A 13,292-nucleotide genomic window follows, 5' to 3' on the forward strand; every position below is an offset into this window, starting at 1 on the left:
TTTTACATTTTTTTAATAGATTTTCATTAGGGCAAAATCTTAGCATTGAAAAACACTCCTCATCAGCACCATAATGCATAGACTTCATAGCCAACAGCACTGCAGATTTTTGTTCTCTGACTTTTCAAACAGTAGCTATGTTCCTTTCAAATAAAGAAAAAAATTATCCTGATGGTGATTTTATTCCCAAGAAGAAAGGCAATAAATATTTTCAATCTGTCATAGGAGAGAATTTTGGATTACACATGTTTATTATTTGTTCTTTTCATGACTACTTAGGGCTAGTTTTTCAAAGATTTGAGTATTGTGAACATCAGAAAAAGTTAAATGACAAAATCCTGCTCTTCTTACTCAATGAATAGTTCCATTAATGCTATTAAAATATTCAAATGAAGAAGGGAAGAAAAAAATGGCCCTAATTTGGGAGCTCAAATTCCTGTGACTATCCTGAGTTAAAGAGAGTGGGTGTACAGAATTTCTGGTTACTACCAAGAATCCAGCACTGTCAAAATCTTGACTTAGATATTATACTCTCTCCAAACATGGGACTTTTATTCAATAGATGTCTGCAGGGAAAGAGAGCAGAACATTAGAGCTGTTTTATGCAAGTTAGAGCAGAAATGACTTACTGAGAAGATATTTAGAAAAAAATCAGACCAAGAGAAGTCATACTCTGTATGTAGTGGTTCAGTTTTCAGATAGGCTTGCTGGCTGTGAGATCTGTTAAGTTTATTCTCAGAATCTTCACAGCCATCATCCAGACAAACATGCAATTGTGTAATTAGTAGGTGCTAGTCTGAGGAAATTGTATAAATTCAATATATTGTCCATAGAAAGACAGCACACACAGCAAATGCTGCAGGAATTCAATGAAGGCTAAATTTTCATCTCTTCTCAAAACTAGATCTTTTTACACATCTCTTCTTTTGTTCCCGTGGCCACATAAAAGAATAAAAAGACTTTCCTATTTCTGAATAATTACTGTAAGATCTTGCACATTTCAGCCAAATTTTGAAGATCACAGCAGCAAGGAAAAAACAATTCCCCCACCTATAAAATTAGCCCACGCAGTGTAACCAATGTGCTCCTGCTGTGCTGGGAAGGGGTGTGTGGATTTAGAGTTGGGGGATTTGGAGGATATACACACCTCTCACATTTTGTGTATCAGTATATCAGCTCTGTGGGTGTGGCTCCTTGCATGAAAGTGCACAAGGAGCAGGTGGGACAGGTTTAGGGTACAGAGATCCACGGCTAGGCGAAATCACCTGGTTTCTCTCCATCCTGCACACAGTGGCAAGGAAGTATTTTTTACCCGAGAGGGTTCTCTCAGCATATTTAAATTCTTCTACTCCTTGGTTGATTACTGGGAGAATGTACTGGCTAGTTTGTGGGATGCTATTTAGAGGAAACAAAATTATAGGAATATAGTTATTCCAAAAAGGCTTAAATTCTACAGTCTCAGGCAAAACTCCCTCTGAAGTCAGCTAGAGTTTTGTCTAACATGGGATTGAAGAAGAGCTGCAGGATTTATCTATGAACAAAATCTCTGAATTTAGGCTACTAGACCTTACAGGTCTCTTTGCTACCTAAAATAAATTAGAATGAGAGTGGGCCAAAGTTAGGGTCTGTTCTTAATTTCTCTGGTTGTTTCCCCATTCATATTAAAACAAACGTAGTATAACTTGAAGAAAATGAAGTCTGCCTTATATAAATATTTATATGAGAATCCAGATGAATTGCAAATACAGAGATATGGTGTATTAAAGAGACAAAAATGAAAATGAAGTGTTTTAGATTTTAAAAAGAACCCACAACAAAAACATAATTTGGTTAATAGCTAGTATATATCAATTTATGCCTGAAGTCTAAAGATCATGACTCCTCCACAGTCTTACATACTATTACACGAGACTGGACAGTTTCTCGTATATTAGGCCTTACACCTTGAATTCAAGAAAGGAAATGCATTATACACCAAAGATTTTGGAAACTTCTCCCACTAGTGGCAACTCTGTGTTGAAAACAATTGAGCAGAAGGAATGCTTTGCCTCACTAATCCTTCTCTCACTTAGGAGGCTGTTAGTCTTTGTATAGACGTGTGTATGATCTTTTTTTTCCTAAGAAGACAGAGAATATCTTGAATGGCTCACAAGAAGAGGATGCCACTGCACAGGGAGTCCATTGGTGCTATTTGTTTGATCATATGTTTGCTAAATAGTATAATATATACCACTTTCTTCAACTTCACTGCGGTGGTATGGCAGTATATTTATATGTGAGAGGTATCTAGCATGGATGCCTCAGAAGAATTCTAATAAGAATTCTAAAAAGAATAGCAGTTTGGTTCCCTCTCCCCGCACCTTAAAAATAGATACAAGACTAGATTTTTGTCTGCTGTTATCTTTGCAGTATTCATGGTTCATCTTTACTAATTTTTTATAATAGTCACAATTTACTGCCCTCAAATCTGCTGCAATTATGTAAAAAATACAAATACATGTATTCTGGCATTCTAAGGTGGTGAACGTGGGCTCTCTCGCCCTCCCCCTCCCCCCCCATAACTAGAATTCACTCTGCTGTCAGGATCAAAAGATTATCTGTAAAACTGAGGTTTTTAACAGGAGGATCAATCCAGATACATGTTTTGAGCATAAAATATTGCTTGGTGCTGCTTTGAGGCAAACGATAAATTCACTGAAGTGCTCTATTAATCAAACCATCCACGGCAACTTTAATATATATCTCCTTAAATGAAACTCATTGCTTTTACAGGCACATAATATCATCTCTCTGTCACCCTTTAAAGTCAGTTTTAAAGCTCTGCAGGAGAGGCAGGTATCACAACCAAACTTCTCATTGAATATTCATTGTGCTGCCTACAGTATTTTGAAATGAACATTCACTCTAAGGCAAGAGAGAGAGAGAAAAAGGAAAAAAAAATGTCTTCCTCAGAGGACTTTTCTTAAGCAATAATGATCTAAATAGCAGGAGTTTTAATCTGCTACTGACTTCTAAATGTAGTTTCATCTAAAGGAAAAGCACGATGGTTAATAATGTCTTTATGTAGTAGTAGGCTTTTAGGGGAAACGTGCACATGTGGATCATAAATTAACAATATTTGAATCTACCCAGAGCTATAAGAAAATTCAGGAAAAAATATATTTGAAGCAAGTTAATTGCTAGTTAACCATATATATTTTCTTGTGGGACATTCAAAGTTGGTCCAGATCCTCAAGAATTCAGATGGCTTCATTTATTGTATTTTGCACTCTTTAAATGATGTAATTTGCTTGATGTAGTTCAGGACACCTTAGCACAACGTAATATGTCAGGGGATGTGTTGATTCATGAATTATTCCTGTGACAATGACAATCTGACCCACTTAATGTGTTTAACCCCCTTGAGAACTGCACTCTGCATCTCCCACCACAAAAAAAACAAACAAAAACACTGATGCATTTGCATTAGTGATCAGCAATGGGAGATCCTGAATCTTGCTGCCTTTAATACCAAGAGGTTATTGCTAACACTGTTCTTTAAGAAATATTTTGTTATATCAAAAAATTTCCTATGTCAAAAATGTTCCTTCCATCCCTACTTTTAAGGCTAATTAATAATAATAATAATAATAATAATTAATAATAAAGAACTGGTATCATCTCAGATATCCTTGAAAATATGGAGTGAAATCCTTTCCCCGGGAGTTTTACCATTGACTTCAATAGGGCCAGGATTCCACCCCTGGTGATTTAAGGTGCTTTCAAACCACTATATTGATGTTCACACACCTGGAAAATTCTCTGACAAGTAGCCAAAAAAAGAAAAAAAATCACAAGAGAAATAAACAAAACTAATCAAATGCATGGCAAAATGCAGAGCAGACCTCACTTTTAAGGTATTGTACAATATCAGCAATGCCTGTCCATAAAAATGAAAAGAATGATAAATCTGCAGGTACTCAAAGAGTGGCCATTTTGCTCCACATATTATATCTTCATTCAAGATCAAAATACAAACAGAAATCACCAAGCAACAGGCTTAAGAGTTCAAATGAAATGTTGAAAATGAACATCTAAGTTGGAAAAAAGAATAGGGAAAGCTAAAGTGGAAGAGAGAAGATGCTAAGCTCATAAGTTCTGATTGTTTGTGGGAGTCCATGGAAGAGACACTGCTGAGGGAGAATTACAATGGGACCCTAAAGAGGTAGAGATGAAAGAATTGATGTTGAGGGTGGAATAAAAACCAGAGTAGAATTACAAGCCACATGCCAAAAGTAATGCCAAATCACTTCTCACAGTAAACACTAAGACAATATGTCTTCTCAAAATTCTGCTGAGCTAATAGCCATGAGCAGAATGAGAATAATGTCATCCTGCTGTGTGTCAGTCAGAACAATTCCTGTTACAGAAATGTCCAAGCATCACTTAGAAGGCATATATGTGGAAAGACAACAAAGGGGACTAGGATAAAGGATGAAATGTGTGTGAGTAAGAGAAAGATCTACTGGCCAGATATCAAACTATGGACATGCTATAACAACACACAAATTGCAGTAATATTCAAAGAGAGATGACACCTTTCAAATACGTATTGTCCCTGATCATGCATACATTAAGTTTTATGCTTTTTGCATATGCAATCAGTATAGATAAAAATAATGTAAATTTTTGTGTCAATCTGCACAATTGAAACTGATCTTGAAAATAAAATACACAATGTTCTTAAACTGCTAGTTACCAAAGATGAAGAAAAGAGCATTTATGTAGTTGATACATAGAGAGAGCATTCCAAATGCTGTTATTTCAAGGGAACCTTAAAAAAATGAACAGTGAATTTGTTTCTCATATCTAGGACCTGGGCTACTTGCCAGACATTCTTCTCAAAAGCTGCTAGCTCATTTTTTCTGTGAAGTTGTGTAGACAGGAGTGATGTATGCAGAGACTATGAAGGACAGAAAAGCAATATGCTCCCAGCACTACTGCTCTATTTATCAGCAGTTAAACAGTTCATTATACTGTGTGGCAACCTCATAGTAAGAAATCTGCACCAGATGCAAAGTTCCTCATATTATTTTACAATGAAGAGGTTATTTGAATAAGACCACAATATAATCAATAAACAGCAAAGATTGTGACAATATTTTAGCAAACTGTGTGTCTTGTCTCCAGGAAAGCATTACTTTTATTTTATCAGACAATTCTACTAAAAGGTGGAAGGTATTTTACACTCATCATGCTTCGCATGCCCTAACAACTGGAACATGTACAATATTTTAGGTGAAGAGAGAAGCTCAAACCAAAATCCCAGATCTGAATTCTCAGAAGCGCCATAAAGTTCAGATACAAATCCAAACTTTGCAGCTCAAAGTCTTCCCAATATAGAGGTAATCTTACAATAATCTACATTGTCCCTTGAAAGCCACGCATGGTGTGGATGTGGCGTGGGGAAGGACAGCTTGGCCACCTATGAAGTACCAGACCTCAAGACCTACAACCCCACATGGGCTTTGCCATAAGTCTGGCATCCATAGTGGTAGAAGGTGTAGGACTGGGTAACCCAGCCAGAACGGGGCCATTCTGGGTCCAGGTAAACATTATTCCTCTCCATTCAAGCTGGTCAGAATTTTTTTTCTCCCAGGGAACATCAAGTTATGTGCAAAAAAATAAAAACCAGAAAATTTTGGCCAAAAAACCAAAATTTGTTGATTCTGAAATGCTTCTGCAGTGCCTATTGGGAGTTGTAGTTTGGGTCCCTCATGCTGCTGTTGTCTTCTAGTGGCTGGGCTCCCCAGTCAGATGACATCTGACATGAAGCATCACAGTCTTGCCTGTGGTTGAGGTAAGACAGTGCACAATGGTAAACTTTTGTCCACGGTGAGTAATGGGAGATGAAGTCTCCCAATAGGGTAAAATGAAGACCTTCAGTATCCAAACTACAACTCCCATGGGGCAGGGCAGAAACTCTGAAGAAACTATTTCAGTTTCTGGATGAAATATTTTAGTTTTTACCAAAAGCTGAAAAGAAAACATTATTTGGGGCTGGAGGAACATTCCTATTTTCAACTAACATTTTACATTTACCAAATGCTTTTCATGAAAAAGCTTGTTTAGTTGAAAACCCAATCTTCTGCTGAAAAACAGTTTTGACAGAAAATGTGTGACAATCCCCTTCTCTACATCCTCCATTCATGCAGGGAATATCTGAAGATATTAGAGTCAAGCTGTAGTATCTTTTCCATGGAGCCTATCTTGTGGGAGTCAGGGAGCTGCTGAGGTCATAGCTGGTTCAGAGGCAGAGTGACTCAGTGGACATACCCGACGTCCCACTGATACCTGGAATCCAGCAGCTTTGGGACCTGTCTAACAGTCTATTTGGCAGGAAGGACAAATCCAACGTGAGAATGTGTGTGGTGTTTTGGTTTTGTTTTGTTTTTGAGGAGGGAGAGTGGTGAGGGGGTGGTCTGCGCAATGAGATTCATGCAGAGATTTGTTACCCAGAGAGCCACCACTCAGGTTTTACTGAAGGAAGAGATGACTTGGGCCAATATACTAAATCATTACAGGAAAGCAGGGTGGCAAAAGACACTCTTAAACAGCAGGTTCCAACACATTGCATGTTGTTGCATGCTTGAGTGACTCCTGGAACAGCTGTGCATGAGTACTGAATGTAGGCAAGTACAAGATGGGGGAAAACTGCACTTTAATTTAACATCTTTTAAACAATTACATGAGCATGTAGGATAATCCTCAAGAGATAACTTTCTTCTTTATTCCGTCAGCTCTCAGTGTTTTTCCCCTCAGATCTTTGAAGACAAGTTTTACTTCACAGCACTAATTTTTTCCTCTTTTATTTCAGTACAGCTAACACTAAATTGTCATAATTATAACTACTTAGAGCAAAATGTAGTTTTTAATATCAATTTTGCTTGCCTCTTAATCTGGTAATCTATTGTGGCAGTTAATCCATGACTTCATTGGTCAGTTCCTCATCTGCCTCTGAGCTGCATTTCATACAACTGAGGACAAAGGAAGGATGTATGTACAAAGATGGCTTTCAGCTAATTTTACAACTCCCAAATCCTTGGCTCATTAAGCTTATGTTTACACTACATTGTAAACCCAGGGTTTGAACTGAAGTTCAAATCTAATCCCCCTTTTGTCTGCACACAAATAGCATTAATACAGGTCATTGACCCATGGACCCAGGACCCCTTGGGCATGGAGGGTCCTAGCCTGAGTCAAGCTGGGACCCAGGGTTCAAGCCCTATCGCTTTGCAGTGTAGATGTAGCCTACTGGATTCATGCTCTGGAGTCTGCCAAAAGTATTCCACAATCCCACAGGCCAACTTTCTTTGTCCTCTAGACAGACAAGTTTGGTGGTCAGTCAAATTTTCCCACACTGCACCATGAACAAAGTGCTATATGTCCACATTTTGGGAGGGTGCCAGGAAGTCTGGGATTTGGGTGGCTGGACTCAGGCCCACATAATGCAGTGTAGAAGCTCAAGCCTGAGGCTAACAAACCCAGAGTCTACTAACTCAAATTCTACTAACCCTGGCTTACATTGGAGTGTAGATATACCCTATTTGTCAACCCTGGCCCTAGCACGGGGTGGGCAAGCTTTTTGGCCTGAGGGCCATATCGGCTTTCCAAAATTGTATGGAAGGCTGGTTAGGGGAGGCTGTGTCTCCGCAGACAGCCAGGCATGGCCCGGCCCCCGCCTCCTATCCAACCCCCCCGCTTCTCACCCCCTGATGGCTCCCCTGGTAGTCCTGCCCCATCCCTGCTCCCTTCCCCTGACCACCCCCAGACCCCCCACCCCTGACTGCCCCCTGCTGCCCCATCCACCCCCCTGTTCCCTGCCCTCTGACCACCGTGACCCCTATCCACACCCCTGACCCCTGACCACACCCCCGAACTCCCCTGCCCTCTATCCAACCTCCCTTCCTCCCTTACCGCACTGCCTGGAGCACCGGTGGCTGGCAGCGCTACAGCCATGCTGCTCAGAGCACTGGGTCAGGCCACAGCTCTGCAACTGCGCTCCCTGGCAGCCCAGAGCGTTGAGCTGGCAGCGCGGCGCACTGAGGCTGTGGGGGAGGGGGAACAGCAGGGGAGGGGCCGGGGCAAGCCTCCCAGGCCAGGAGCTCAAGGGCTGGGCAAGAGGGTCCCACGGGCTGTAGTTAGCCCACCTCTGCCCTAGCATAAAGTAAAAGAGCCTCAGAATGGCTCTACGTTTTACCAACTGCTGACAGTTCTCTTCAAGACTTAGTTAGCAAATTTGGAAGTGTAATTATGGCTCTTAAAGAACTTTAGTAGCAAAAACAGAGCACTAGAGGACAGTTGCCTTAAAGATGTATGAAATGAACGCTGGATATGGAAGGACTAATTCACATTGTGCTCCATATTTCATCATCATCTTCTGTTTCTAATACCAAGGTTGGCTAGGACCAACCGTTGTCAGTTTTTTGACTTTGGTAACTTGACTGTCAGCCATCTCAAGTTTAGGTCCATTTTACAGATAAGGAATTGAAGCGCAGAGAGGCTAAGTTACTTTCCCAAAGTCACACAGGAAGTCTGTGGAAGAGCAGCTACCTAGGTGTCTCTCTCCTCAGTCAGTGACCTAACCAGCAGCTCATCCTTCCTCTCCAGAGAAGCCCCTATAGTCATCTTCTTCTCCCACTTTTTGGGGGTTGGGAGTGTTACTGAGAATAAACACACATCAGGGAGATCCTCAAGTGGCCGGTTAAGACAGAGCACCTCACGCCAGACTTTCTGGGGCCAAGGATCTCTCTCATCCAGCAATCAACACATAGTTGGGAAGGATCTCTCTGATGCTGCATTGCAGTGTATACATTCATGTTTGTGCTAAGCATTCACATTTATTGTGCCATCATTAGGTTACACTAAGGGAAGTGGGGCGTGTTACTGAGACAATAGTGCAGGATCAGTCTCTGAGTCTGATCAATATCAGATTAACATGATTTATATGGAGTAAGAAATACATGGTCATTGAATGTGGCTAGGCATATTTTCCATTCTCAACACTGGTGTAATACCATGGCAGATATTGCTTTGATTATGACTTTCCCTTCAGAAAGCCTACCTTAAATGGGAGGCTTCTTGATCACTGGTATTTAAATTCTGTAGCAAACTGTTTGAGAGCATTAGGCCTGCCTTTGGTTCTGTACATTTGGATTTTTTACTCTTGAAGCTTGGACTCTTTGGCTAGATCTACACTTGGAGCTGGGGGCGTGAGTCCCAGCTCGTATTGACACACACACGTACTAGCTGTCGTTGAACTAGCACCCTGAGAATAGCTGTGGAGTGATGGTAGCACAGGCAGTGGCAGTACAGTCCAGCCACCCTGAGAACAAACCCACCCCGAACCTGTGGGTACATATCAGGGTGCCTAGGTCAGGCACCTGCTTACCAGCATGCTATCCTGATAAGAACTAGCCTAAGCATGTCTCTGAGCCCTGGGAATCCCCCCCCACTTCCTGCTCTAAATGTTGACACAGCCTGAGAATGCACTAATCTACATGCCAACAGTTTTAAATTGACGGTCTCATTCATTAGAGGTCTATTAATGAAACAGTTGGGAATTCATATTCTCTTTTCCCGTGACATTTGATCTCTAGTATGTGTACCACATGGATGACATCTCTAGTTTTATAGACATCCAGGCCAACACTGATGGTAGTGAGAATTGTGCATGCATATATGAGGACAATATTTTCCACTATTTAATTATGGAATTTGGTGCATTGCCAAAATATAGCTAAGCTGGTTTTGTTCCTCTGCTTTTGTGTGTGTTCTTCCAGAGTCTTAATGTCACATTCACAATAATTAGTCACTAGTTATTTTTCCTTCACTTGTAGTATCTTTACAATGTGGTAGACATTGATAACAACTGCAATGGGTTCCACAAATTGTACATTCTGGGTAGTATCCAATACAATTAAATACTACTTCAGAGTACCCAATAAAACTATTGAAACATTGTTTAGAGTAAGTGGATTTGCAGTCTGTGCTGGCCATGTCCTTCTATCACAGTTGAGACTATTCTATCTTTTATGATAGCTTACGGTATTTTTGAAGCTGTGAAGTATTTGCCACAGTGACTATTACATCCACACTTAAAATATTGATTATACAATTGACTATTACAAGAGGATTTTCAGCTGAAGCAGCTCCTGTATCCAACATTTTTTCACATATCCTAGGGAATTACTTTGGAACTTGCAGTGCAAACACAGAGTAGCTTTCAATTAATTATGTTCACTTGCTATTTGCTGACCTCAGAAATAGCTTATATTAGCTTAAGAAGATAATTCTCTCATTCTAGGCAGATACTCTATATGTTTTCCTGATTTATTCCATTTATTGGTGATAAAGTAATAAAAAGACTTGGAAGGGCATATGAACAAACTTTTCCCCCCATTTGTTTTAATTCCTGATTTTTTCCCTTATACTTTCTGTTTTATATATTGGTTTTCAAGCAAGCAGTAATAGTTATAGGCCATATGCTCATAAGAGATACATAAAATAGATATATCTGCTGGCAAAACACTCTTTCTGTCTCCCCAAGACACAAAATAATAAAAAAAATGAGGCAAACCTTCAGCCAATCAAACCCCTCAATCCACAAAGGGCTAAAATCTTGTCCTGTGTTAAGCAGAAGTAATATGTATACCAGTTACTTCCATATAAGAATCAACCATACCAGCCTGGTCCTCAGACCAGTCTTACCTCCACAGAATGAGTGCAAAACAGTTCCATAAAGTTCTGTGATTGAGCCCTGGCCTATACTTTAGATTCTGATTGACCTATCTACATTGTTCAGAGGATAATTCACACCCATGAGTGCCATAGTTAAGCTAACCTAACCCCTGGTGTAGTCCACAGATTTGCTGAAGGCAAACAATCTCCTTCCCCCATCCCAACCCCTAAACTGGTCATATTTATATCTCACAGCCCTCTCAACCACATGGAGGTCCCACAGAGGTACCTTCAGCCCATGGACTGCAGTTATCCCTATACAGCTACAATGAGAGTGGAAATTTAGGACTAGCAAGGGATTCTTGTACCATTCTCCATGTGGACTTAAGCTGTCCTCTTCTGGGGTGTCAGCCTGGACTCTGAGTCAAGCACTTCCTTTAAGGATCTTCCCATGAAGACTTCACCCAGTCTCTGTGGAGTTGGTAAAGCAAGAGAACATACATCAGTCATTTAGCCTCATAGAAATAATAGCGTCATTTCAAGAAAACATGGGCACAAAATCAAGTTTAATTCTGATATCTTGTCTGCCTTTTCCTAAGCATTTATCTAACTTCAGGAGATAATTATCCGATCATCAGTCAACTACACTGATATCATTTTTTTATCATTACATCTTTATTCAGTTTAATACCTAGAATAAAATCACTATACAGTTGATTTTTTCTGAATTTTAAACATTCTCATAAAATACACATATTCCCCTAAAACAATATAACTTTTCAGAGCTTTCTTCTTCCTATAAGTAAAGTAACAAAAGAAAACAGAAAAGAAAGACCCAGATAGATAAATGGAAAAATATAAAATCAGAAGATAAATAGTGGGATTAACTCCTCTCATCCAAAATCAAAAGTGGTAACCTTTTTTTAAATTATAGCATCATAGAAATGTAAGATTGGATGGATCTCAAGAAGTCACCTAGCAATCCATCCCTTCTGTGCTGAGGCAGGACCAAATATACCTTGAATACCCCTGACAGGTGTTTGTCTAACCCAGTGGTTCCCAAACTTGTTCCACCGCTTGTGCAGGGAAAGCCCCTGCCGGGCCAGGCCTGTTTGTTTACCTGCTGCGTCCGCAGGTTTGGCCGATTGTGGCTCCCACTGGCCATGGTTCGCTGCTCCAGGCCAATGGGGGCTACGAGAAGGGCAGCCAGCACGTCTCTTGGCCCGCGCCGCTTCCCGCAGCCTCTGTTGGCCTGGAGCAGCGAACCGCGGCCACTGGGAGACGTGATCAGCCGAACCTGCGGACGTGGCAGGTAAACAATCCGGCCCGGTCCGCCAGGGGCTTTCCCTGAACAAGCGGCAGACCGGCTTTGAGAACCACTGGCATAAAGGACTCTTTTTGAAAATATATATGGAAAACAGCATGCACATATCAAGGTACTTCATTTCTAAATTAGGTATTTACAAAGGGAATGTTGAAACTTCTAGTCCTATTAGTCACATGCATTCATTTTCATAGATTTTCAGCCAGAAGGGACCATTATAATCGTCTCGTCAAACCTCCTACATAGCACAAACTATAGATTTCACCCAGATATTAATATTGCTGTGGATATTGTCCATAAATAGTTCAGAGATTATCAACTCTGTTCTAAAACATATAATATTCTTTACTTGATATTACTTCTAACCATTTCAACCATTATTACTATGTTGACTAGCCATTTGTAAGTATGGCAAAACATATAATATTGAGCTACAAAAATTCTACAGTGCAGAGGAGAGAACACACCATTAATTTTGGCTGGGAATCACTCAAAAGGGAAAGTGCTAGTTACATGACATATTTTCTAATTGTCTCCCACCCCACAAACCTCTTAAGGAAGCCCTACTGGTGGGAGCAACATAGTTCCTTGAAAGTCTCATACACACACACACACATACAACTTGCAGTAATACACACTGCTTCTCCCTCTGTCGACTGAAGGGAAATCTATAGGAAAGTTCAGGGACAGCTATGGTTGGGGGAGCTCCAGACAGCAAGGCCCAGTGGAATCCAAGTGGCAATGCACCTGTTCATAGATGTTTATTGCCTCCAGCAGACCACAAGGCACATTAAAGGTGATAGATACTCCAACTTCTTTTGACAAAGGGCAATCCATATTCCCTATCTTCCAACTCCCAACTGAACAATTATCAGGAAATGTAAGTTGAAACAGATTTTCCACTCTCCTATACAATAACAAACCATAAGGGATAATTTCATCATGGAGACTACTTAACAATTAAGGACTATTTACCACACAAGGTCTTGATCCTACAAGGATTTTGTCACACACTTAACTTCATATATCCCTAGGCTCACTGAAGTAAATTTTAAAGCTAAGTCTTTGTTGAGACTGCATGTTTAAAAAAGTATAGCAATACTTTATAAAAACAATGGGAAACATTTTTTTCCACCTTTGCACAACTCAGAAGCTGCTACCATACTTTTTAAAATTAGGCCAGATCACACAAACATGTACACACATGTCTACTTTTAAAGTCCCATAGAACTGCTTATGTGCTTGAAAT

The sequence above is a fragment of the Natator depressus genome, chromosome 1, assembly GCF_965152275.1.
Source record: "Natator depressus isolate rNatDep1 chromosome 1, rNatDep2.hap1, whole genome shotgun sequence".
Taxonomy (NCBI): Eukaryota; Metazoa; Chordata; order Testudines; family Cheloniidae; genus Natator; species Natator depressus.